Source organism: Neomonachus schauinslandi, chromosome 11, assembly GCF_002201575.2.
Source record: "Neomonachus schauinslandi chromosome 11, ASM220157v2, whole genome shotgun sequence".
Taxonomy (NCBI): domain Eukaryota; kingdom Metazoa; phylum Chordata; class Mammalia; order Carnivora; family Phocidae; genus Neomonachus; species Neomonachus schauinslandi.
Window position 1 is genome coordinate 82,166,832 of NC_058413.1, and position 27,534 is coordinate 82,194,365.

Genomic DNA, 27,534 nt, shown 5'->3' on the forward strand with positions numbered 1-27,534 from the left:
CTTTTATTAAAGTATTGTATCACATTGATTGATTTGTGGATGTTGAACCAACCTTGCCGCCCAGGGATAAATCCCACTTGGTCGTGGTGAATAATCCTTTTAATGGACTGTTGGATCCTATTGACTAGTATTTTGGTGAGAATTTTTGCATCCATGTTCATCAGGGATATTGGTCTATAATTCTCCTTTTTGATGGGGTCTTTGTCTGGTTTTGGGATCAAGGTAATGCTGACCTCATAAAATGAGTTTGGAAGTTTTCCTTCCATTTCTATTTTTTGGAACAGTTTTAGAAGAATAGGTATTAATTCTTCTTTAAATATTTGGTAGAATTCCCCTGGGAAGCCATCTGGCCTTGGCCTTTTGTTTGTTGGGAGATTTTTGATGACTGCTTCAATTTCCTTAGTGGTTGTATTGCTGTTCGGGTTTTCTATTTCTTCCTGGTTCAGTTTTGGTAGTTGATACATCTCTAGGAATGCATCCATTTCTTCCAGGGAATCTAATTTGCTGGCATAGAGTTGCTCATAATATGTTTTTTTTTAAATTTTATTTATTTATTTGACAGAGAGGCACAGCAAGAGAGGGAAGCCGGGGGAGTGGGAGAGGGAGAAGCAGGCTCCCCGCCGAGCAGGGAGCCCAAGGTGGGGCTTGATCCCAGGACCCTGAGATCATGACCCGAGACAAAGGCAGATGCTTAACGACTGAGCCACCCAGGTGCTCCGCTCATAATATGTTCTTATAATTGTTTGTATTTCTTTGGTGTTGGTTGTGATCTCTCCTCTTTCATTCATGATTTTGTTGATTTGTGTCCTTTCTCTTTTCTTTTTGATAAGTCTGGCCAGGGGTTTATCAATCTTGTTAATTCTTTCAAAGAACCAGCTCCTAGTTTCGTTGATATGTTCTACTGTTCTTTTCATTTCTATTTCATTGATTTCTGCTCTGATCTTTATTATTTCTCTTCTCCTGCTGGGTTTAGGCTTTATTTGCTCTTCTTTCTCCAACTCCTTTAGGTGTAGGGTTAGGTTGTGTATTTAAGACCTTTCTTGATTCTTGAGAAAGGCTTGTATTGCTATATACTTTCCTCTTAGGACTGCCTTTGCTGCATCCCAAAGATTTTGAACAGTTGTTTTCATTTTCATTGGTTTCCATGAATTTTTAAAATTCTTCTTTAGGGCGCCTGGGTGGCTCAGTCATTAAGCGTCTGCCTTCGGCTCAGGTCATGATCCCAGGATCCTGGGATCGAGTCCCACATCCGGCTCCCTGCTCAGCGGGAAGCCTGCTTCTCCCTCCCCCACTCCCTCTGCTTATGTTCCCTCTCTCGCTGTGTCTCTCTCTATCAAATAAATAAATAAAATCTTTAAAAAAAAATAAAATAAAATTCTTCTTTAATTTCCTGGTTGACCCATTCATTCTTTAGTAGGATGCTCTTTAGTCTCCAAGTATTTGAGTTCTTTCTGACTTTCCTCTTGTGATTGAGTTCTAGTTTCAAAGCATTGTGGTCTGAAAATAGGCAGAGAATGATCCCAAACTTTTGGTACTGTTGAGGCCTGATTTGTGACCTAGGATGTGATCTATTTTTGAGAATGTTCCATGGGCACTCGAGAAGAATGTGTATTCTGTTGCTTTGGGATGGAATGTTTGGAATATGTCTGTGAAGTCCATTTGGTCCAGTGTGTCATTTAAAGTCTTTATTTCCTTGTTGATCTTTTGCTTAGACGATCTGTCCATTTCAGTGAGGGGGGTGTTAAAGTCCCCCACTATTATTGTATTGTTGTCGATGTGTTTCTTTGCTTTTGTTATTAATTGGCTTATATAAGTGGCTGCTCCCACGTTAGGGGCATAGATATTTACAATTGTTTGATCTTCTTGTTGGATAGACCCTTTAAGTAGGATATAGTGTTCTTCCTCATCTCTTATTGTAGTCTTTGGTTTAAAATCTAATTTGTCTGATATAAGGATTGCCACCCCAGCTTTCTTTTGGTGTCCATTAGCATGGTAAATGGTTTTCCACCCCCCTCACTTTCAATCTGGAGGTGTCTTTGGGTTTAAAATGAGTCTTTTGCAGACAGCCTATTGATGGGTCTTGTTTTTTAATCCAGTCTGATAGCCTGTGTCTTTTGATTGGGACATTGAGCCCATTTACATTCAGGGTAACTATTGAAAGATATGAATTTAGTGCCATTGTATTGCCTGTAAGGTGAGTGTTACTGTATATTGTCTGTGTTCCTTTCTGGTCTATGTTGCTTTTAGGCTCTCTCTTTGCTTAGAGGATCCCTTTCAATATTTCTTGCAGGGCTGGTTTTGTGTTTGCAGATTCCTTTAGTTTTTGTTTGTCCTGGAAGCTTTTTATCTCTCCTTCTATTTTCAATGACAGCCCAGCTGGATATAGTATTCTTGGCTGCATATTTTTCTCATTTAGTGCTCTGAATCTATTATGCCAGTCCTTTCTGGCCTGCCAGGTCTCTGTGGATAGGTCTGTTGCCAATCTAATAGTTCTACTCTTGTAGGTTACATATCTCTTGTCCCGAGCTGCTTTCAGGATTTTCTCTTTGTCTCTGAGACTCGTAAGTTTTACTATTAGATGTTGGGGTGTTGACCTATTTGTATTGATTTTGAGAGGGGTTCCCTGTGCTTCCTGGATTTTGATGCCTGTTTCCTTACCCAAATTAGGGAAGTTCTCTGCTATAATTTGCTCCAATATACCTTCTGCCCCTCTCTCTCTTTCTTCTTCTTCTGGGATCCCAATTATTCTAATATTGTTTCATCTCATGGTATCACTTATCTCTTGAATTCTGCCCTCGTGATCCAGTATTTGTTTATCTCTCTTTTTCTCAGCTTCTTTTTTCTCCATCATTTGGGCTTCTATATCACTAATTCTCTCTTCTGCCGCATTTGTCCTACCAGTTAGAGCCTCCATTTTTTATTGGACCTTATTAATGGCCTTTTTGATTTTGACTTGGTTAGATTTTAGTTCTTTTACTTCTCCAGAAAGGGTTTCTCTAGTATCTTCCATGCATTTTTCAAGCCCATCTAGTATCTTTATAATTGTCATTCTGAACTCTAGTTCTGACATCTTACTAATGTCCGTATTGATTAGGTCCCTGGCAGTCGGTACTGCCTCTTGTTCTTTTTTTTGAGGTGATTTTTTCCATCTTGTCATTTTGTCCAGAGAACAATAGATGAATGAGAGAACAAAATGCTAACAGGGTAACAATGACCCCAGAAAAATATACACTAAAGAAATCAGAAGAGACCTGAAACTGGGGGAAAAGAAAGGGAAAGAACAAAAAAGGGGAAAAAAAAGAAAAAGAAAAAGATAAAAAAAAGGAATATGATCAAATATGATCAGGCTGGTGCATAGATCAGTGCCACACACTATATTTTCGCCATATTTTGGTCTGTTAGAAGAAACTGCCTCCCAAAATTTTAAGAAAGTAAAACTTATATATGTACAAAAATAAGGGTAAATTCAATGAAGGGATGGAATATGACTCTAAAGATGAAAATTATAAAAGATTTTATAAAAGGAATTGATAAGAAGTTGTTTGAAAAAAGAAAGAAGAGGAATTTAAAAAAATGGGAGAGAATGTGATCAGGCAGGAGACCAGAACAAAGCCATACACTAGAGATTTAGAGTATATTTTGGTCTGTTAGAAGAAACTGTATCTCAAAATTTTAAAGACTGAACAACTTATATATATGCCAAACATAAGTTTAAGTACAATGATGGGATAGACTATGACTCTAAAAATGAAAAATAAAAAAGATTTTTTAAAAAAGGGATTGATAAGATATTTGTTGAAAAAGGGAAAAAGAAAAATTAAAAAAAATAGAAAAAGAAAAAAAGAAAATTAAAAAAAATAACTTTGAAAGACTATAGAATCAGGGGGAAAAAAGCCATGAATTCTATGTCTTGTATTCCCCTAGTCCTGGAGTCCAGCTGTTCTCATTGATCGGTAAACTTGGTCTTGGCTGGCTGTTCTTGCTGATCTTCTAGGGGAGGGGCCTGTTGCCGTGGTTCTCAAATGTCTTTGCCGGAGGCAGAATTGCCCTTCCCTTGCCGGTCTGGGCTAAGGAATCTGCTTGGGTGTGCTCTTGGGAGCTTTTGTTCCCTGCAAGCTTTCTGTATAGCTTTGGAGGATGAGAATGAAAATGGCGGCCTCCCAGTCTCCTCCCCGGAGGAGCCGAGAACTCGGGTCCCCACTACTCAGTGTGCCCCCAGAGAAAAGCAGTCAATCACTCCCATCTCCCCAGTTGCTGGCTGCACTCCATGATCACCTGGCCTGTGACTGAGTGTTTCTGTCTCTGGCACACCACCCTGTGTGGTGTCTCCAAACCCAGCAGATCTCTGGTGCTTTTCTGTTCAGAGAGTTGCAGCTATTCTTTTCTTCAATCTCCTGTTGAGTTTGTAGGTATTCAGAATGGTTTGAACCCTATCTAGCTGAATTCCTGGGACCAGACGAAATTTAGGTCTCCTACTCCTCGGCCATCTTGCTCCTCCTCCAGAATTCTGGTTTTTATATTATTTTTAGGTGGATGTTTATTAATAATGTTATTTACTTATTTTTTTTAAAGCACACATTCTTTTTTGAAGCCTGACTGTCAGCATGCTAGTCTGGTAGTTTGGGACTAAGAATTAAAACTATCTCCTGATAATGTGTGAGTGGAAAGAGAGGGTGACAGCTTCCCTGCCCAAAGCTATGAATCCCAAGGGTGAACACAATGCAAGAAAACGGCGTGAGGTGCTTGCTATCACCGGTGTATGGGCAGATGTGGTGTAGTAACGCAAAGAGATTTTGAAAGAATAGAAGATATTTGCTTTTAGTAATTTCTTAAAACAGGCAGTTGGCCAGTTACATATAAACTCATGTTAGGACTCCTAGGTCTTAATGGAGGCCATGCCCATGGAAGTGTCTGGGGAAGAGCACTTTGGGAAGAGGTGTGTGAGAGAAATCAGGGCGGGGGTCTGACTGGGCAAATGTGCAGTCACAGAGTTGCTGGAGCGAATCCAGGTACCTAAAGCACTTGACGTGCCTCATAGGAGCACCTGGCCATGAGCGATTCTGCCCAGGTGCGCTGTCAGTGGAAGCCCAGACCCCGCCCCCCCCCCCCCCCAGCCGTTCCGCCCCGCCACCCTGGCCCCTGCGCAGGGCAGCTCTACTGCTTTAAATGGGACATCCACAGTATCTCCGTTCGCCTCTCTGCACAGAAAGCCAGGCGGATTTGCATGCAAATCTAGTTCATAAAGAGCACAGGTTTCAGAACCAAATAATCCCTCCAAAGTCAGCCTTTTTCTTAGCCTTTCCCTTCTTTAAAAAAAAAAAAAATTCTTTTTCTTGAGTCTCCATGTTTAAGGGAAAAAAAAATTCCAGAAAACAAAAGCACATTTACTCAGATGGGTGGTCGACCTTGATAAATCACTAGTTGAAATTAGCAATGTTCAAAAACATTTTATTTCTCCTTTTTGAAAATTTGCCCCTGTTTTGAGTTTTGGTATTATTAATTAAAAGAAAAAGAAAAAAGCTTGGACAAGCTTCTTTCTTTGTATTAAGATGTCTGTGTTTTTAATACAGCACTGAGCTGTATTGGACAGTGACCTTGAAGGAGTAGAAAGAGAAATAGCTGATCTGTTACAATTTTTTCCATATTTCCTTAGAACTCTGCATTGCCCTCTTTTCTGTGTTTTATGCTGCTGAGCCCAGTCTAGTTTGAAATGTCTAAATTATTAAGTGGTACCTGAGGTAATTGATGCAGGATTAGGAAATTAAAACAACGTGGAATGATATGAGACGTGGGCAACAAGGGTGAGGTGGGGAATTTTACAACATGCAGTGAGGGTTCATAGATATGTAACCAAATAGTCAGCAGTACCATCATGCTCCTTCAACTTCCTCTGACAGGTTTTTGCCTTTGTCCTAGACAAAGAGGTGGTTCTGTCAGCTGGGCTCTGTAGTTCTACCTTGAGGGCACGTCCCTCCTTCTGGTTATGGGCGTTTTCTGTAGACTCAGGACCTGGTTGGATTTGGCAATTAGAAAGGGGAAAAGTTTCATGCCTGAATGTCTCATCTGCTTTTCCCCACCGATGCCAGCAGGCATGAGGACCTAAACCAAGTAGGGAACAGTAAGGAGGAGTGAGGGAGAAGGAATCAATCTGTTCTGATGTCTGTCTTCCTGATCTTTGGAACAGGGAGATGGTGTCACCTCTGAGCCCAAGTGTTCTTGTATGGGGAAAGTGTCCTTTTAAAGAATTAGTCTTCAGCATTCTGTCAATTATGGCCTCCAAATCTGGCTGAGTAATTAAATGCCAGCTGACAGTAAATATCAAACTGCTTGGGAGCCGTAGTGAGATACAGACAAGTGGATTCTGTGTGATTGCTTTGGTAATTTGCTTTTTAATCTTAATACCAATTAAATGCAGAGGAGCTGAACCCCGGGCATTGCCCAGATGAGACAGCCCATCAACTGATGCCATGAACTGTCCAGCATGGACTTCTTGGCTCCTGTGACTGCACCAGGTCTTGGGAGGCAAGTCCGACTGGCAGTGAGTAGTAGACCCTGCACCATCCACAGGCAAAGAAGCCCCCTGCCTTCAAGGCACTGGCAGGGCTGTGTGTCCTCAAAGGCTATGGTCAATTACCTCCCCTTGGTTGTCCCTAGCACCTTTGTGGGTCTGATTTAAGGCCTGATTTTTTTTAACTTCTTGTTTGGGGGAGTGGGGACAGGAGGAAGAGAAGCAATAATTACTGGACAGCTATCAGGTGCAGAGATTGCTATTTAGTGGTTCCTACTGAGACATCAATCTAGCATGAGTGTGGGCTCATGCCTTCAAAACCAACCCTTGAAGAACTTCAAAGCAGTGGTTCTTAACCAAGGATGATTCCCTCATCCCCTTGTCTCCCACTACACATACAATCCCACGGACCTTTGGCAATATCTAGAAACATTTTTGGTTGTCTGAGCTGGGGAGGAGATGCCACTGTTTTGTAGTGGGTACAAGCCAGGGATGCTACAGGGATCCCACAATGCATAAGGCAGCTTCACATAACAAAGAATTATTTGGCCCAAAATATCAGTGGTGCTGAGGTTTACAAACTTGCTCTAGAGTGAAAATAAGAAGCTAAAGAGAAAACTGTAAGAAATTTTTTTGGGTGTTACAGAGGAATTTTGAACTCGTGAGTGGGAGGGCTTTGATGTTTGATCTTTCCCATAGCCACGTGAAGATAAGAACTGCTTTTGAGGCTGCTTTTGCTTTCCTTCTTTCATTACTTCGGGAAATATAGAACCTGTCCATACCTATGGAAACTCAAGCTCTAACCCAGGTGTTCTCAAGAATAAATTAGTACAGCACAAAAACTCTGTGCTTATTAGGAGCTGACAAAAATAGGTGGGGACTCAGGTACTTTGGGCAGTTGCTTCTTGCTTTTTCTCATCTAACCTTCCCCACTGCCCTTTCCTATCTCATGGTGAATTATTATTTAAGGAGTGTCTCTTCTTACTGTTGTTTCCTTTGGGTTTACAGAAAGTGAAACTTGACCTAGGGGGTTCATTTTTGGAGCAGGGGGTGATTGACTATAGTTCACTGGTACCTAAAGTTTTCCAGTCTGTGGTTCTTTCATCTGAGCTAATTAGGTTAATATTGACTGGGATTCTGGCTTCCCTACAACTCATTATTTGACAGAGAGCCGACACCCCTAGGAAAAAGGAGCTCACTAGCCAAAATAATGAGATTTTTGAGAAGTATAGCTATTTCAGGAAGAAAATGGCATTAAGAATAGTGCATTACAGATTCCATCAAAAGCAGAATTATTAGAACATATGGGCCAGGGTTTGAAAACAGCTTAACAATAATTATGCTAAAGGAGATAAACATAAAACAAGAACAGGAAAACATCAAATGGACAAAGTAAAAATTTAGGTATGAAATACATAATAGTTAGATAATGATGGGTTATTTAGCAAAAAATATATAATTGAGGAATGAATTAGTGATTTGGAACATCAGACTTAGGACATTTCTAAGGAAGAACAAAGAAATCGAAAAGCTATAAGAGATGGGAATAGCAAAGAGGAGTGAAACTCCAGCCCATGGGGGCACCACACAGCCAGCAATGCAGAAGAATCTAAGGGTATAAGAAATAAAAGTAGGAAAGAAAAGCTCTTGGGAGGAATAATGGATTAAAAAAAAAAAGGATGGCCTCAGATTGAAAGAGCTCATATAGTGCCAAAACGGAGAGATAAGGGACAACCCCAAACCTTATTAACAATGAAGGAGAGAGAGTAACTTTGTAGTGGGGAAAGCTCGAAGATACCACCTTAAGCAAGTAATATATCAACATTATTTACTTATGATATATGATGCGTTAAGAAGGGCACATCACTTCTGTGATATTCTTCCCCAAATCCTACAGCCCCAATCAAATTATTAGAAAACATCAGACAAAACCAAATTGAGGACATTCTACAAAATGCCTGACTGGTATACTTCTAAAGTGTTACAGTCATGAAAGATGATGAAAGACCAAGGAACTGTCAGATTCAAGGAAACTAAGGAGGCAGGACATCTAAATGCAATGTGGGATCTTGGGTCGGATCTGGAACAGCAACAGCAAAATAGACATTAGTCCAAAAACTGGTGATACATGAATAATGCCTATAGTTTACTTAAAAATATTGTATCACTGTTAATTTATTAATTTTGTTAATTTTACTACATTTAGGTACAATGTTAACTTTAGGGAAAGCTGGGTAAAGGGAATGAGAAAATTTCTTTGCTGTTTTTGTAACTTTTCTACAAGTGTCAAGTTCTTTTAAAATAAAAAGCTAAAAAATACTAATCCATTATTTCCAGTATTGAATTACTTGATGATAAAGTAGTTATTGTATGAGAGTTCCAGTGGCTCCACATTCTCAGCAACATGTAGTGTGGGCAAGCTTTATCATTTAGAACATTCCAATAGATATGTAGTGTCATTTTGTCATGGTTTTGATTTTCATTTCCCTAATGACTAATGATTTGGGACATCTTTTCATATGCTTATTTGACATCCACCTGATGAAGTGTCTGTTGAGATTTTTTGAATTTTTTAATTTGGATTTTTTTCTTGTGCTTTGAAGATTATGTATGCATGTTTTATTGGACATTCTGTGTAAATAACTAAACTTCTAAAGGAAAGATAGGATAAGATCTGTGTTATCTTGGGTTAGGCAAAAAGTTTTCAGATACGCCACCAAAAGCACAATCCATAAAATAAAAAAAATTAATTAGTTGGAGTCTACTGAATTAAACTTTTGTAATGTATTTTTCTGGTCTTAGTACTGTTAGGGTAATGCTGGCTTCATCAAATGAATTTGGAAAAGTTTGCTTGTATTTTCTGGTGGAGGTTGTGCAGAAATTGGTATTATTTCTTCATTAAATGTTTGGTAGAATTTGCCAGTGAAACCATACGGGCCTGGAGTTTTCTTTTCTTGGAGGGCTTTGACTACAAATTTAATTTCTTTAATAGATACAGGCCTATTTAGGTTATCTGTTTCTTCTTGAATGAGCTGTGGTAGTTTATGTCTTTCAAAGAATCGGTCCATTTCATCTAAGATGTTGAAGTTATTGGCCTGAAGTTGTTCTGAATATCCCTTCATTATCATTTTGATCACTATAGGAGCAACAATGATGGCTCTTTTTTCATATGCAATGTTGGCAATTTGTGTCTTTTCTATTTTTTCATTGGTCAGTCTGATTAGAAATGTATTTCCTTTTTAAAAAAAATTTTTGAATTAACATATAATGTATTATTTGTTTCAGGGGTACAGGTCTGTGATTCATCAGTCTTTTTTTTTTCTTATATAGTTTTATTTTTAAAAATTTTTTATTGTTATGTTAATCACCATACATTACATTATTAGTTTTTGATGTAGTGTTCCATGATTCATTATTTGTGCATAACACCCAGTGCTCCATGCAGAATGTGCCCTCCTTAATCAGTCTTACACAATTCACAGCACTCACCATAGTACATACCCTCCCCAATGTTCATCACCCAGCCATCCCATTCCTCCCACCCCCCTCCACTCCAGCAACCCTCAGTTTGTTTCCTGAGATTGAGTCTCTTATGGTTTATCTCCCTTTCTTGTCTTGTTTCATTTTTCCCTCCCTTCCCCTATGATCCTCCGTCTTGTTTCTCAAATTCCTCATATCAGTGAGATCATATGATACTTGTCTTTCTTTGATTGACTTATTTCACTTAGCATAATACCTTCTAGCTCCATCCACATCAATGCAAATGGAAGGATTTCATTTTTTGATGGCTGCATAACATTCCATTGTATATATATATTACACATCTTCTTTATCCATTCATCTGTTGATGGGCATCTTGGCTCTTTCCATAGTTTGGCTATTGTGGACATTGCTGCTATAAACATTGGGTTGCACGTGACCCTTCAGATCACTACATTTGTATCTTTGGGGTAAATACCCAATAGTGCAATTGCTGGGTCGTACGGTAGCTCTATTTTCAACTTTTTGAGTAATCTCCATATTATTTTCCAGAGTGGCTGCACCAGCTTGCATTCCCACTAACAGTGTAGAAGGGTTCCCCTTCTCCGCATCCCCACCAACATCTGTCCTCTCCTGACTTGTTGATTTTAGCCATTCTGACTGGTGTGAGGTGGTATCTCATTGAGGTTTTGATTTGGATTTCCCCAATGCTGAGTGATATTGAACATTTTTTCATGTGTCTGTTGGCCATTTGGATGTCTTCTTTGGAAAAATGTCTGTTCATGTCTTCTGCCCATTTCCTGATTGGATTATTTGTTCTTTGGGTGTTGAGTTTGATAACTTCTTCATGGATTTTGGATACCAGCCCTTTATCTGATATGTCATTTGCAAATATCTTCTCCCATTCTGTCGGCTGTCTCTTGGTTTTGTTGACTGTTTCCTTTGCTGTGCAAAAGCTTTTTACCTTGATGAAGTCCCAATAGTTCATTTTTGCCCTTGCTTCCTTTGCCTTTGGCAATGTGTCTAGGAAGAATTTGCTGTGGTTGAATTTGAAGAGGTTGCTGCCTGTGTTCTCCTCAAGGATTTTGATGGACTCCTGCCTCACATTGAGGTCTTTCAACCATTTTGAGTCTATTTTTGTGTGTGATGTAAGGAATGGTCCCGTTTCATTCTTCTGCCTGTGGCTGTCCAATTTTCCCAACACCATTTGTTGAAGAGACTGTCTTTGTTCCATTGGACATTCTTTCCTGCTTTGTCAAAGATTAGTTGGCAACAGAGTTGAGGGTCCATTTCTGGGCTTTCTATTCTGTTCTATTGATCTATGTGTCTGTTTTTGTGCCAGTACCACGCTGTCTTCATGATTACAGCTTTGTAATTTGGAATTGTGATGCCACCAGGTTTGCTTTTCTTTTTCAACATTCTTCTATTTGGGGTCTTTTCTGGTTCCATACAAATTTTAGGATTATTTGTTCCATTTTTTGAAAAAAGTGGATGGTATTTTGATAGGGATTGCATTAAATGTGTAGACTGCTCTAGGTAGCATAGACATTTTCACAATATTTGTTCGTCCAATCCATGAGCATGGAGCATTTTTTCCATTTCTTTGTGTCTTTCTCAAAGAAATCTATCATTTCTATTGACTTTTCTCTAAAATCCAGTTTGAGGTTCCATTGAATTTTTTTCTTTTTGTTTTTCCATTTTCAGTTTCATTGATTTCTACTCTGAACTGTATTTTTTTCTTCTTTCTTTTCTTGCTTTGGGTCTCATATGCTCTTTTTCAGATGTAATCTTAGATTATTGATTAGAAATCTTTATTCTTTTCTAATATAAGCATTTACTGCTATAAATTTCCATCTAAGCACTGCTTTAGCTGCTTGCAAATGATGATATTCAGTATTTTCATTTTTATCCAGCTTAAAATATTTTAAAATTTCCCTTGAGATTTTCTCTTTGAGTAATAGGTTATTAGTAGTGTATTGTTTAGTTCTAAGTATTTGAATATTTTCCAATTATATTTTTGTTACTGATTTCTGGTTTAATTCCTTTGTGGTCTGAGTCTATACTCTGTAAAATTTCTATTCTTTTAATTTTGAAAGCATGGTTTTAGGTCCAAGAATATAATGCACTTTGGTGAATGTTCCATGTAAATTTAAGAAGAATGTGGATCATGTGTCAATTTGGTCAATTTTGGTTCACAGTGTTGTTCAGGATTTTTATATCCTTAGTGGTTTTCTTCCTACTCGTTTTGCTAATTACTTCGAGTGTTGAGGATGCCAACTATAATTGTGGATTTGGTTATTTCTGTTTCAATTATATAAGTTTTTACTTCATATATTTAGAAGCTCTCTTGTGGGTTGCATACACAGAATTATTATTTCTTCTTTGAGAATTGAACCCTTCATTATTATGTCATGTCCCTATTTATCCGATAATATTCCTTGTTTGTGAGTTTACTTTTTCTGATATTAAAATATCTATTCTAGCTTTCCTTTGACTAGTGGTTGCATGGTGTGCAGTAAGGAATTAACATGGTAGGCTTGGGGCTACTATCCTTAGAAAGACCTGTGGGCAAGGTTGGCTCTTGGCTGGGATCTGGGAATTTGGATTTGGAGGTATTCCTACCATTGCCTCACTAATAAAGGAGGCTAACTGTGCTAAGACTATTTGTACAAGCAGTGTGGTTTATCCTGCACACTTGCTTTCCTTCTGAGAGTCTAGAATTTTGGTACACACTAAAGTAGAGGGTGCCTACAGGAGTAACTCCAATTAAAACTTTGATTGCTGGGTCTCTATTTGGCTTCTCTAGGCAGACAATTTGTGCACATGTTGCATTTTCATTGCTGGGGGAAGAGTGTGTTCGTGGGAGGACAAGCGCATCTAGAAGCCTTTGTGATCTGCTGAGTCCTTACTACCTAGTGTAATAAGACTTAGCTGTAAGTATAGCTGTATGCTGAGATTGCCTTTTTCCCCTCTCAGTGTAGTCCCCTTTAGATCCATACAAGTTTTTTGTAGTAATAGTTTGCTTCTTTTTGTTGCTGTGAAGTGTTCTCTGATACAGATGTACCACAGTGTTTATTCAACTGTTGAAGGACATCCGGGGTGTTTCCAGTTTGGGACTATTTTATTTATCTATTTATATTTTTATTTTTTAGAGAGGAGGAGAGGCAAAGGGAAAGGGAGAGAGGATCTTTTTTCCCCAAATTATTTTATTATTTATTATTATTATTATTATTATTAGAGAGGGAGAGAGATGGTAGAGGCAGAGGGAGAGGGAGAGAGGGAGAATCTCAAGCTGGGCATGGAGCCCGATGGGGGACTCAGTCTCACGACTCTGAGATCATGACCTGAGCTGAAACAAAGAGTCCACTGCTTAATTTACTGAGCCACCCAGGTGCCCCCAGTTTGGGACTATTATGAAAAAAAATATTCATGCACAGGTATTGTGTAAACATAAATCTTTATTTTTCTGAGAGAAATGCCCAGGAGAACAAATATTGAGTCATATGGTATTTGTATGTTTAGTTTTTTAAGAACCTGCTGAACTTTCCCAGAGTAGCTGCATTGTTAGGCCACTAGCAATGACTATATGGTGATTTGTTTCTTTGCATCCTCACTAGCATTTGGTGTTGTCATTTTTTTTTTTTTTAAATTTTAGCCATTCTGATAGTGTAGTAATAAGTCATTGTGGTTTTAATTTGGATTTCTTTGATGGTTAATGATGCTGCACATCTTTTTATGTGCTTATTTGCTACACTTCCTTCAGTGAAATATCTCTTATTATTATTTTTCTTTTGCTCATGTTCAACTTGGATTTTTTTTCACCATTGAAGTTCAAGAGTTCTTTATATATTCTATATACTAGTCCTTTGCCAAATACATCATTTGCAAATATTTTCTCCCACTCTGTACCTTATCTTTTATCTTATTAGTAGGACCTTTTACAGAGCAAATTTATTTTTCTCAGTCTTGCTTTTTTTTCTCATCTCTCTCTGGTATTCCAATAACACAAATGTTAAATTTCCTATTATAGTTCCACAGTCACTGAGGCTCTGTCTACTTTTATTTTCCCCCCCTCAGATTGTTTTATTTATTTATTTTGGTTAGACTGGATAACTTACATTGTTCTACCTTCCAATTCACTGATTCTTTTCTCTGTCTTTTGTCTTCTTTTTAGTCTACTCATTGAACTTTTTCCTCCCAGTTATTGTATTTTTCACTTCTAAATTTCCCATTTGGTTCTTCTTTATATCCTCTGTTCTTTTGCTTAAGCTTTCTATTTTTTCATTTATTTAATCAGTTTTGTAATTGCTTGTGGAAGCATTTGTCATCATGGCTGCTTTTAAATCTTTGCTAAATAATTCTAACATCTCTGTCATCTCAGTGTCAGGATCTATTGATCATCTTTTAAAACTCAGTTTGAGATTTTACTGGTTCTTGACACTGTATCAATGTCAGCATCCTGGTTGTGATATTAAATTATACAAGATGTCCAAAAGGGAAAGGCGGAATTACTGCCTTATTACCGCCAAATGGAAGCAGAAGTCCAGGTTTCCTACTTAACCTCCACTGACACCCAGGCAGGAACGATTCATTACTGCTGGGCTGGAGTGAGGTTTCTGGCTCCCCATATGGTCTCACTGACACTCCAGGGATGTGGTTTTCTTACTGCTGGGTAGTAGTGAAAGTTCTGACTCTCCATTATGTCTCTTTTGACATTACTCCAGTGAAAAGGGGAGGGGATACTGATGGGTTAGAATGGATGTTCAGACATCCCATATGGTCTCCATTGGAGCTGTGTTGGTTGGGGAGTTTTCTTTACTGGCTGGTGGGGATCAAATCCGGAACCCTTACTTAGACTTCCCTGACACCAGCTCAGCAAGAGTATTGAAGTGCCTTTGTACAGCATGGTGAAGGTGGAAGTCCAAGCTCCCCACTTGATTTTTGCTGGCATGGGTGTGGGCACAGTCACAATCTTTTCTGTAATGTTTGCTTGCAATAGGGTGGTTGTCATCAAAAAGTACTCTTTCTTGACTAGCATTCCTTGTCCTTTGATTAGGAGAGAGCAGGCTTTTGGGGGTGCTTATTTCATCTGCATCTGTTGGTGTTTCTGGTTGCTGGCTTCTTCATTTCCAAGTCTGGGATATATAAAGCAAAAGGACAACACAGGGAACTCACCACAGTGTGTTATTCTTTACATCCTAAGGTATATAGCTGGCCTGTCTTATCTTCACCTTACATAGTTTTCTAAAGTTTGATTTAGATACAATTTCTGGGCTCTAGTGGAAGAAAGAGGGTAAAGTACATTTACAAGCTCAGCTTCCTGGAAGCATAAGTCTCATATTTTTATTTTTATATTTAATGTAAGTTTCTCATAGATAGCATATTGTGAGGCCTTGCTTTTTTATTAATCTGATCTGACAATTTTTGTATTTTAACTATTATGCTATTCACATATAATGTGAATGAATATAATTATCAATGTTTGATTTTAATTTTACCACCTTGCTAGCAGTTTTCTATTTGTTCCATCTGTCTTTCATTTCTTTTTTTCCCTCTTTTTCTGTATTCATGGGTTAATTGGGCAATTTTTATTCCACTAGTGTTCTCTATTGATTTATTTATACCTCTTAAAATTTTTCTTCAATAATTGCCAAATTTTACAATATACAGATTTAACTAATCAGAATCTACCTTTAAATAAAATTATACCTCTTTGTGTGTAGTGTAAGACCCTTACAGTCATATTCTCAATACCTCCTTCCCATTCTTTGTGTTATTGTTATATATTTTACTTTTATATATATTATAAGCACTCAGTACAATTGATGCTATTTTTGCTTTAGACCATCAATTATCTTTTAGAGTAAATAAAAATAAGGAAAAACTTAATTCTATTTTATCTTCACTTATTCCTTTTTCAGAGCTCTTTATTTCTTTGTGTAGATCCAGGTTTCTGTCTCATATAATAATTTCTGCCTGAAAAACTTTCTTCAATATTTTCTGTAGTGTAGGTCTCCTGGCAGCAAATTTTCTCAGTTTTTGCCTAAGGAAGCCTTTATTTCTCATTTATTTCTGAAAGATATTTTCACTTGGTATAGAACTCTGGTTGAGAAGTTTTATATCTTCAGCACTTTGAAAATGTTACTCCAATTGCTTTCTAGCTTTCCTGATATTTGAAAAAAAAGTATAATTTAATTATCATCTTTGTTCCTTTATATGCAGTGTGTCTTTTTTCTCTGGCTGCTTTCAAGGTTTTCTCTTTGTCTTTTGTTTTCAGCAGTTTGACATTCTATGACTAGGTATGTTTGTTGTTTGTTTGTTTGTTTTGCTATGTATTCAGCTTGGTATTCTCTGAGATTCTTAGATCTGTGGTTTGGTATCTGTCATTAGCCTTCTAAATTTTTTGAAATTATTTCTTCAAATATTTCTTTTGCTCTGTTTTCTCTCTCTCTTTTCCTTCTGGTATCCAGTTGCCTATTTGTTAGATTATTTGATTTGTTCCCAAACTCTTGGAATTTCTTTTTAGGTTTTCTCTTTCTTTTGTTTTTTTACCTTGTCTCTGTGCTTCAGTTTAATTTTTTGAAATTTTCAAATTCTTTGATTCTTCAGCTTCTTGAATCTTTTGATAAGCCAGTTAAAGGCATTTTTCATCTCTGTTATTGTGCTTTCATTTCTAGCATTTCAATTTTATTATTTCAATGTCATAATTTCATTTCTACTGATATTACCCATAAAATCTTGCATTTGGTTTACCTTCTCCATTAGCATCTTTAACATATTAATTATATTTATTTTAAATTCACTGTCATATAGTTTCAACACATATGTCATATTTGAATTTGGTTCTGATGATTACTTTTTCTCTTGGAGGTGTGTTGCTTTTATTTGCCTTGTTGTATGCTTTGTAAGTTTTTGTAGGAAGATATACATCTTGTGTAGGACAGTAGAGACTGAGGTAAATATTTTCTATGCTTGAAAAAGAGACATATCTTTCCTTCCGCTGAGACTTTAGTACAGCAGTTTGAGTCAGTCTAATTAGGAGTTGGGCTGGATTTGAGATTTGTTACTGATATGGCTAAGCAATACTTTGAGTTTAGGTTAAGGGCTTGTTTGACAGAGAATATTTTTCAGTATATGATCCATCCTCTGGCTTGAGGTCTTTACTGTGCTTTGCACCTAAGAAAAGATATGTATCTTGCAATTTACTTGTTACTCTATGCTTGATAGACTAGCCATGGGGTATAAGGGTGGAGATCATTCTCTTTTTTTCTGACTAAGCTTCCATCTTTGGGTATGTGGCCTTTTCTATGCTGATCCCCTTCTCCAGCATGATTTCCCTCATCTAGAGATAGAGGGATATTTCTCCTCTGTTACCTTTTCTCAGCTACAGTGGGTCTTCACTAGTGCCCTAAGGGTGACAGTGTTTGTTGTCTTTTCTCTCACGTGTTAAGGCTTTTTTTTTCCCCCCCAGAAAAGAGATAGAGAATAAAGGTACTAGCGGAGTTTTTACCTTTCCTGCAGTTTGCTCTTCCCCTTCTTTAGTTCTGCACCACAGGGAGAATCAGAAATTTTCCAATCTTTGAGTACCCAGTAGAGTTTGTAAAGAAAAAGCCTATAATAGTGTGTGGACTCCCACAGTTACTGTGCTGCCTACAGTCTTAATCATCTATCACTAGGTCTCTTTCGTCTTCCACCAATTTGCCAATTCCCCTAGCTGAATTCTCCTTACTGGTGTCTGGATGCTCTTGTCAAGGTAAACCAGTTATTGCATCTCATCTCTCCTTTTGGGCTTGTTGGTTGCCCTGTGATTTTAATGCTCCAACTGGTTCAAGAAAAATGATGAACTTGCTCTTTGTGTAACTTTTTTTTTTAATGTTATCGCAGAGTTGGGATTGTCATTCTTTCCCAATCTCTACTTCCTGAGAGGAAACCAGAAGTTTCAGATAGTATTTTTAAAGTTTTGAAAGAATACTTTATTCTAGAATATTTTCAGCCAAGTTGCTATTCAAATATGGGAGTATGATAAAAATATTCTCAGACATATAAGGCTTTGTCACACAAAGATCCACACTGAAAACAGTTTGGATGAAATACTTAAATAGTAGGAGAGAATAATCCAGAATATTTTACCAATGTAAAAGAAGCACAAGTAAAAAAAAAAAAAAAGAAATTTATTAATGATGATCCAGAATTGAAAATCTAGAATAATATAAATATGATGAGAGTTGGGAAGGAGATCAAAGAACCTAAGAGCAAGCTAAAATTCCTGTTTAATTAGGGGAAACAATAGTATTCTTTAAAAGGCAAAATAGATTTTAAAAGGGGAGATAAATTTAGAAAGTAAATTATACAGTAGGAACATGTTCAAACACATCATTATCACAATAAATATAAATAGATTAAACTCGCTATTTTTTTTTTAAAGATTTTATTTATTTATTTGACAGAGAGAGAGATAGCGAGAGCAGGAACACAAGCAGGGGGAGTGGGAGAGGGAGAAGCAGGCTTCCTGCCAAGCAGGGAGCCCGATGTGGGACTGGATCCCAGGACCCTGGGATCATGACCCAAGCTGAAGGCAGACGCTTAACGACTGAGCCACCCAGGTGCCCTAAACTCGCTATTTATAAGACAAATAGTGATAGGGTGGATTAGGAAATATCCAGATATATGCATAACTGTAGAATTTTCTCTGGTTCAGATTTTCTTGGTAGAAAGTTCTTTTTACTAGCCAAACTTTACAGAACATATACTTCCTAGTGCAACATTTTTCATCCAATGTTTTAATGGGGAAAATTATATTTATACCCACAAAATTCAATTCAATTTTTGGCAAAATGATTTCAGGAAAAATAACAAGTTATGTTATAAATACAATTGGTGAAATCATGTGTAGAGATTTTGAAAATCTTGACAAGTGTTAGCAAGGAGGATGTTCATCTTGGATTTTGCTTAGAAGCATCTCAGAATCGTTCTCAGTTGAGCAATTCTCTGCCATTGTACACTTGTTCTGAACATGTCTACACTGCCTTTCATATTTAGCTTAATGTTGTAAAACAAGTCCACAGGAAAGTTGAGAAAATTGTGGAAAGGGAAGCAAAAGGAGTAAGAAAAATTATTGAATGGAGGAGATAATACTGCAAATGAGGAAACTTCTGCTAAGAACCATGTTAATTTTTGGTGATGAGGATAGATATTTTAAATATGTTATGATCTAACAAGTTCATTACTGACATACAGGCATTTTACTGTATTCATTTGTGTGTTAGAAAATAGATCAAGGTTTTGATTGATGTGCAGTGGATTATTAGAAAAATAAAATAAAGCAGATTAAGCTCCTGATTATAGTTTTCACGTAAGATACCTGATTGTCAGGAACAAATTGTGACCTTAACTGAAGTTGCCTGTATCTGAGATAAGACGTAAAGATTAAAAGTGAAAGATGTAAGAAGACAAATCAGGCAAAATAAAATTAGCATGGCTATCTTAATATTAGATAAAATGGATTAAACATTTTTAGGGATGGAGAGTATCACTACATAATAAAACAGTGTTCAATTCACCAAGAGGATATGGCAGTACTAAATGTGTATGCACTTACTAAAAATCCTTCAAAATCTATGATGTAAAAATTGATAGAGCTCTGGGAGGAAATAGTGATTCCTACATTCCTTTTGTTTATGATTGCTAGGTCAAGTGGAAAAAAAGAGCAGCAGTGTATAAGAGATGTGTATAAGAGAAGTGTATAAGAGATTTCAGTATTATAATTAATTAGTTCTGAATATGAAGCTTTATTACCTTCTGCCATATCATTGTCAAAGGTGTATTCTGCTTATCCTTGAATCATCCTAGGCATGACTCCTTGTCAGCATTTCCTTATTTCATTGGAAAGTTCTTCCTTGTCTTGTGTCTCAGTCTTTTCTCTCTTTGAGGGAGAAAGTTAAGTGTTTCTTAGTTCTCCTCCATTGGACTATGTAGAAAAAGTCTATTCATATGCATGTGATGTGGAGCAATTTGTTTTGAGTTAATTTTTTTTTGTATGGTATAAGGTGAGGGTCAGAGGTTATTTCTTTCACTTTCAGTTGTCCCAGCACCATTTGTTGGACAGACTATCCCTTCCCCAATGAATTTCCTTGGCACCGTTGTCAAAATCAGTTAGTTATAAACATGAGATTTATTTCTGTTTAATTCTGTTCCATTGATCTGTATTTCTGTCCTATGTGTCTTGATAACTGTAGTTTTATAGTAAGTTTTGAAATATGAAAGTGTGAGTACTCCAACTTTGTTATTTCTTTTTTTTTTTTTTAAAGATTTTATTTATTTATTTGACAGACACAGCGAGAGAGGGAACACAAGCAGGGGGAGTGGGAGAGGGAGAAGCAGGCTTCCTGCAGAGCGGGGAGCCCGATGCGGGGCTCGATCCCAGGACCCTGGGATCATGACCTGAGCCGAGGCAGACGCTTAACGATTGAGCCACCCAGGCACCCCAACTTTGTTATTTCTTAAAAATTTTGTTTTGGATTCTAGATGTTTGACATTTCCATATACATTTTATAATCTGATTGTCAGTTTCTGTAAAAAAAATGCTGCTGGAGTTGAGGGTAGTTTGTTACACAGCAAGAGACAACTGACCAATACCACTTACTCAGAGTCAGCTTATCATATGCTATTGTCTAAGTCTTCCTCCCATGAGCTGCTTCAAAGGCACATATTTTTTATCCCACACAGTGGGTTTCTTTTTCTTTTTCTCTTTCTCTTTCTCTCTCTTTTTGACCCATGTGAGGTACTTCACCTTTCCTAATCTATTACACTGTATGTGATTAAGTTTTGCTCATAATTTCAGTCAGCCAGCCACTAATTTGATCATGCACTGTTTTTTCTGTTTCTCTGCCATGAGTCATTTACAGATTCAGTAACCATACTTGTGTGGTGCTTTGTGCAAGCACTAAATAACAGTTGTTGAGCAGATGAGGAGAAAGGCCTGGGCCATGAAATCCAGTCTCCAGGGGACCCTTGGGCTTGACTCCTTAAAGCAATACTATAGAAATTGTAGAAAACAGCTGAGAAACATCAGGGAAAATGAAATTGCATCTGTGGGGGCCAAGCTGAGGCCTTCTGAAGAACTTTATTTTGTCTTTGTAAGTGCAGAAGATTTCCATTCCTTTTTGATGAAGAAAGACTTCGGGGGATATGATCCCTTCAGCCTCACCTCATAAAAGATGATGTTGGATGAGGTTGCCAAGAAGAGGAGTGTATCCTCCTTGGAAATGTGCAGGCCAGCAGACACACAAAGTACTTCCTTAGCGGAAGAAAGCCAGGAGCAAAAGACAAGATCACAGTAGTAGAAAGGCCTCGCTCCCGCAGTGCTAGAAAAACCGCCCGAGGAGACTCAGGCAGTCTTTTTGTAGTTGAAATTATATTAAGGGAAAAAGAGATTCAAGAGAGAAAAATTGACCCACTAATAAATGAGAAGAGAAAATTAATGCTGACTCTCCACTGCCTGGGACCGTGAGCGCACTTGGCAAATCCATTCCCAGCATGGAAAACAAAGCAATGTGGACAATTAGAAATAATGAAGACCTTGCAGAACTAGCAACCGACAGGAATGAGGTGATGTTTGGGAAAATGAGACATAGAAAATCTGAATATATGAAAAGCTTATGCTCTGTCATACCTCTCTGCCTTATCCTCTCTTTTGATACACCATTTGCCATGAGAAAATCACAGAGATTATGTTCTCTGGGAGTGAGGCTTATAGAATCTGTCTGACTCACAGAGTTGCCTCTAGTGTAACCTGATAAGGAGTAATGGGATGGGAGGGAGTAGAGCTGGGTTTCTCACTAGTTGCTAGTGATGTGATCTTAGGCTAGACACTTTACCGTGAGGGGATCCTCATCTGTGAGATGAGAGGTACAGTGGTTATCTGACCAGTATCCTTTAACCCCTCCTTGTGGTTACAACACTCACCAACACCTCCTTTGGGAGAACTGTCCCTTCTCCATAACATAGGCTTTTGGTGGGGCTACCAGTCAGAGGGTCCTGCTTTGCTGAGTACAGGGATAAACTCAACCCTAACCAGGTCAAGCTACAGCAGATAATCTGCTTTAGACAAGGGGAAGATGAGGGACAAAGACGGTCAGAGTGGAGCCATCTAGGGACCACACCAGAGAAATGCCCCGAGTCATTGTGTGGCTTCCTGGCTTTCTCAAGGCTAACTTTAGGGAGCAGATGCCAGTATCCTTCCAATAAATACTTTTTTTTTTTCTCTTAAACTTAGTTAACACATGGCCATTTGGTTGTTTTTAACCAAAGGAGGCTATCAGATATCAGAGAAGAGGACGTTCCAGTGATATAAAGGGAAAGCTTCAGGCAGAAACATAGGACCACTTTATTTTTGATTGCTAAGATGGGGTAGCAGCTTCTACCAGTGATCACAGGTTTCCAGTTGTCCAAGTCCCTGTGTAGGTCCTGGACTGGCAACGTATGTTTGACTGCTCTGAACTTTATTTCCCTCATTTACAGTTCTGGCTCTTTGGCTGTCTTCCTAGGATATTTTTAGAGTAAATAAAATGTTATGAAGTGCTTTGATGATTTTGGAAAAACGATTAAAAATTAATCCAAGATAGTATGAAAATCTGGGCCTAGCCCCTTTAGCCAGCCCTAGGGAATCTCAAAATATCTGGCAATTCATATGAGAATGATGCTTCTCTGCATTTCTTATTCTGTCACACTCTTCCTTATTGATTTGCCAATCTGGGCTAGAAAGGAAGGAAAACACACAAAGACAAAAACCCTCTGCAACTGATTAATTATTTTGCCAGTTTGAGAGAGAAGTGGGAAAAAAACTTTAAAACCAAATAACAATAATTTTTAAAGGAATCCAACCAACACATTTCCATAAAGTGAATATGTTGGGCCTGGTAGGAGGCAGAAGGCCCACTAGGATGTTAAAACCTCTCCAAATTTGCATATATTTTTAATAGGGGCTGATAAAAGCAAATATTCTAACACAAATAATTATAATATTTTAATTGCATTTCTTCAGGGTTTTAAAAAAACTTTTTAAAATAAACATATAAACATATATAAGACAAAGTCAGTGTTACTAAGTGGCAAAGATTCTGCCAGACCCAGTTGTTTTTTTCTGAACTACATGAGGAAAAGAAAGGTGTAAATGTGGTTTGCTTTACTTTAAAAAATTTTATTATTGAAGTATAGTTGACATGCATTGTTATAGTCATTTCAGGTGTACAACATAGTGATTTGACAATTCTATATGTTATGCAATGCTCGCCACATCAAGTTTGCTTATGTCTTGAATTATAGAACTGCTAGAGATCTAGATCTGGTGCTCTGAGTCCTGTTGAGAGAAGAAAGTCACAGTTCCTCTTCAGTTCTTTAGTGTTTCTATCACTTACCCACTTGTCTCTCACTCAGTCACTCTGACCAAGGTACATTATAGGGAGCTAAGCACTTTTGTGTGGGAATTATGTGCCAACACATTAGCAGTAACATCTTACAGATTTCATGGATCACAGAATACCAGAGATGGAAGGGGCCCAGAGAATTCAGTGATACCTCCAGACTGGAAAGAAAAGACACAGTAAAATACCCATGTTCTTCCAGGGGGTCTCAGTGAGCTAGCTGAGCTAGCTGGGAGCTATGTGGTGGGAAAGCCACCTCCAGTATCATTCATCCGTGGCTGGTGAGATTTCCCCAAGGAGAGCTCCTCTTTTCTCATTTGCTCTTTCAGAGCCACCCCCACGATTCATATTTTCTTGTATTCTAGGTCAAATTGTGGACCTTTCAATCATAGGACCATATTGGAGGAGACTTTCAATAGCTCTGTTTAATCCTATTTCACTGGAGGTCCAAAGAGGCTAACGAATCACCTGGGCTGATGAACCCTTTAAGGTCATGATTTATAGGCAGGACTTGGAAAACCATGGCTGTAGTAGTGGTTTTGAAGTAGTTCCAAGATCTTGGGCAAAGGTGTAGTCCCAGGTGAATCCCTAGAACCCAAGTCTAGCCCTGCTCTTAAGTAGATGAGCTCTCAGGACTTGTTAATCAAATGCACTGGGTCTGGCCTGGAGTCATTTAGGATTCTGTCTGGGCTTTGTGTGTTACTTCCATCTCTAGGAGCAAGGCCTTCCTCTAGTTGCTGTAGTTTCTCTCCTGACTTTGTCTCTTTCTCTAAAACTCTTATTTTTGGGATAAGATAGACCTGGGTTGGAGTCCCAATTCTGCTCCTTCCTGTGCGTGACTTGGGCAAAATGATAGTATCTCTGAGTCTTGATTTCTTTTTCAAGGTGAGGATAATAATATTATTTCATAGTGATACTGTGATTGTTGGTACTTAGGGTTAGTTGACATAGTAGAGTCTGGAATTGTCATAAGAGAGGTGTTCAATATACTCTGGAAATAACTGTTTATTACTCTCTTTGGCCTTTCTTAGGAGGGAGGCTCTACCTCTTTTGCCATTCTTCTCTCTGAGCTGGAGCACTGTCTGGCCCGCAGTCTGGCAATGAGGCCTTGCTCTTACTGGACAAACTTCCAGTAACCTAACCTAACCTAACCTAACCCTAGCCTAACCTTAACACCCAACTTCTCTGGGCTTCCCAGTATGGTCAGCTCTGATTTCCCAATACTGGCTTTCCCTCATCTTCCATTCTCCCCTGTTCTTTGTCTTGGATTCTTCCCTATGACTACTTGCCTAAACTTGGTCTGATGTTGCTATTTGAGTACCTCTCCAGGTGCTGGCTGCTTCTTCCCGATGGCCTCCCACCTGCCTAGCTCTCAGTGTGGATTTGACTTGTCAGGATTCCTGAGGTGGATACCAGAAAAGCTCTCTCACCTGTGCTTGATTTACTGCTAGTCCCTATTATGTGTGTCTGTCCTCTGACCTTTTTCCCTTCGTCAGTCCTCCCATGGCTCAGAAAGGAGAAACATCTGCCTGAAGCCCCCCACTCAGAATTGCTATCCAACTAGATAAAAAAAATTCTGTGAACATTGGGTGTGGTAGGAATAGAAAGAAGTAGAGCCCATCAAAGGTCATTGAGGCCTGCTGTCAGATTTCCTGGTGGTGTGAGCATGAAAATTCATGAGAGAGGCAGAGAGAGGAAAAGAAGCAGGGTTGAGGTGGGGGTGGAGGGAAAGGAGGAAGGAAAGGGGAGGGAGGGAGGCATTAAGAGCAACAAGGAGAGGAGAACCGAACATTGCTCAAAATTTGTTCAATTTATTCTTTTATTCTTAAATGCATGAAAAGCTACTGAGCCTGCCTCTGCTCCCTTTATGAATGCAATTCTAGTATTTATGTATCAAGTTGACACTCCAGCATCTTCCATTTGTTCATCTGTTCCATATGTAGTTTGTGTTCTGGTTGTTTTCATATGTATATATTTTAACTCTCCAGCTAGATGCCGAGGACAGTCCTTTGTGGCAAGTGAAGTGTTCCATGAACTCTGGGCAAATCAATGTCTGAATTTACATCTGTCCTCCTGCCCACCAGCCCTATTCTCTCTGACACCTTGCTCCATTAGCAACTCCCCTTGTTTGCCTTACTGTCCAAAGTCATTTTTCTCCTTGCTCCTTCATCACTTAAAATCTTCAAATCCTACTGTTTTCTAAAGCTTGTTTTTTATCCATCACCTTCTTTTTACGTCTACTTTTACCATGTCAGTTTCAACTCTCATTACTTCATACCTGGATGATTGCAATTGTCTCTTGACAATTCTCTTTCCTGCTAATCTCTCTACCCACTACCCGTTTAATCTTCCTGAAAAGAAGTTTATTGCCATATGGCATCACTCTACTTAGGAGCAGTTCTTGCTGCTTCTCAATAAATGCAGTCTCTGTCACCAGCCTAGAGCGCCAGGACCCGGTTGCCCCAGATGTCTGTGGCATTGTGCCTGCTGCTTTTCCCAGTGTGTGGCCCATCTTCTCCACTATGTGTGGCTCTCTCTGCAGTGCACACAGCACTATTCCCAGTCAGCACTGGCTCATGTTGCTTCCCCTGCTAGGGCATTTGTTGCTTCTTCTTTCACCTACCCACATTCAGGGCTCAGCGATGGTCCTTTCTCACACAGGAAGCCTCGTTGACCAGTCCAGGCCACAGAATTCTTCGATCTCGGTGGTGCAGATTACTTACCTTGGGATTTAATTGTATATGTTCATGCACAAGTGCTCAGTTATTGCATGTATTTGCTACCATTCTAACACAACTGTGGGCCTCTTATGAGCAGGGACCAAGCCATGTTGTGCAGCAGACTTTCAGCCCAAGGCCAGGGAGTATGTTAGGTGTTGGGTGCAGAGACAAGTTGGCATGCAGCTATCCAGTAGTCTAGATTGGCCTCAGTAAGACCCAAGGTCAAGTTCTGCTCCACCACTTACCAGCAAGTCATGTAGTAACTTCAGACTCTATTTCTTCATGGGTTAAATGGGGATATTTATTTAATAGCATTGCTATAAAGATTACATAGATCATATGCGTACTATTCTTATCATCATGCTTGACACATAGAAAATTATCAATAGATATTAGTTCCCTTTCCTTCTGATGATCACAGAGCTATTTTCATAGGTGCCTTCTACTGTCAAACATTTCCTACTTACTACTCACACAATAAGGGGACACAGAACACAGAAAATCACAAGCTCTAGTCTTCTGATTTGACTTAGAACTGAGATAACAGACCTCTGTGGGCCTTGCCTCTTGGTTGAAGCACATAAAACATAAACCTGCTGGAGAGCAGTCTGTGTAATTGTAGATTTACCACATAGGCTGTAGATCAACCACTTGGAGGGGCTTTTGACCTCTTCATTGCTTTTCTTGCCTGTTTGCTCATCTGGCAAACCTAAGCACATAGTAGGCCCCTCATGAATACTCGCTAGGTGGAATAGGTGGAGGCTTGTTGTGGTGGCAGATTGGAGCCACTGAAGGAGTGGAGCATGATGGGCTGATGCAGACATCACCCAGAGGGAGGTACCTTTGGGCGGGGGGCTGGAAGTGGGGGCTGCCTCCACTCTGTGCAGCCAGAGCTGACTTGCCATCTGTTTCTGTAGCTCCCTGCTGTTTCTTCCTCCTGCCTTAGTCCCATCCTGACTGCCACTCTGGAGGCCTCAGTCAGTGAGTGCCACTCTCAGGATCCTGAGAGTGGGGGTTGTGGCCAGAGAGGGTGTGGATACGTGTGTGAGGAAGGGGGAAGAAGGTGTGTGGGGGAGTGTGGAAAAATGAGAATCAGCAAGAAAATGGGAGAGAGAAAGGAAGTGAGGCAGAAAGGGTGAGAAAGTCAGGAGGGAGAAAGGGGAAACCAAGAGAAATGGAGCAAGAGAAAGGGGGCTGGAAGAGAAGGATGGGAAGGAAGAAAATGTGTGTGTGTGTATGTGTGCATGTGTGCACGTGTTCGAGGGAGAGAGTGCTATAATTATATGAGCAAGAATCTGCATCCCACAATTGGGATTGCAAGGCAAAATGGCAAGAGACTGAAACCAGGACACAGCAGGAGCTGAACAGCAGACTGAAGATAAGTTTGAAATTGCCGAGAGCGGTG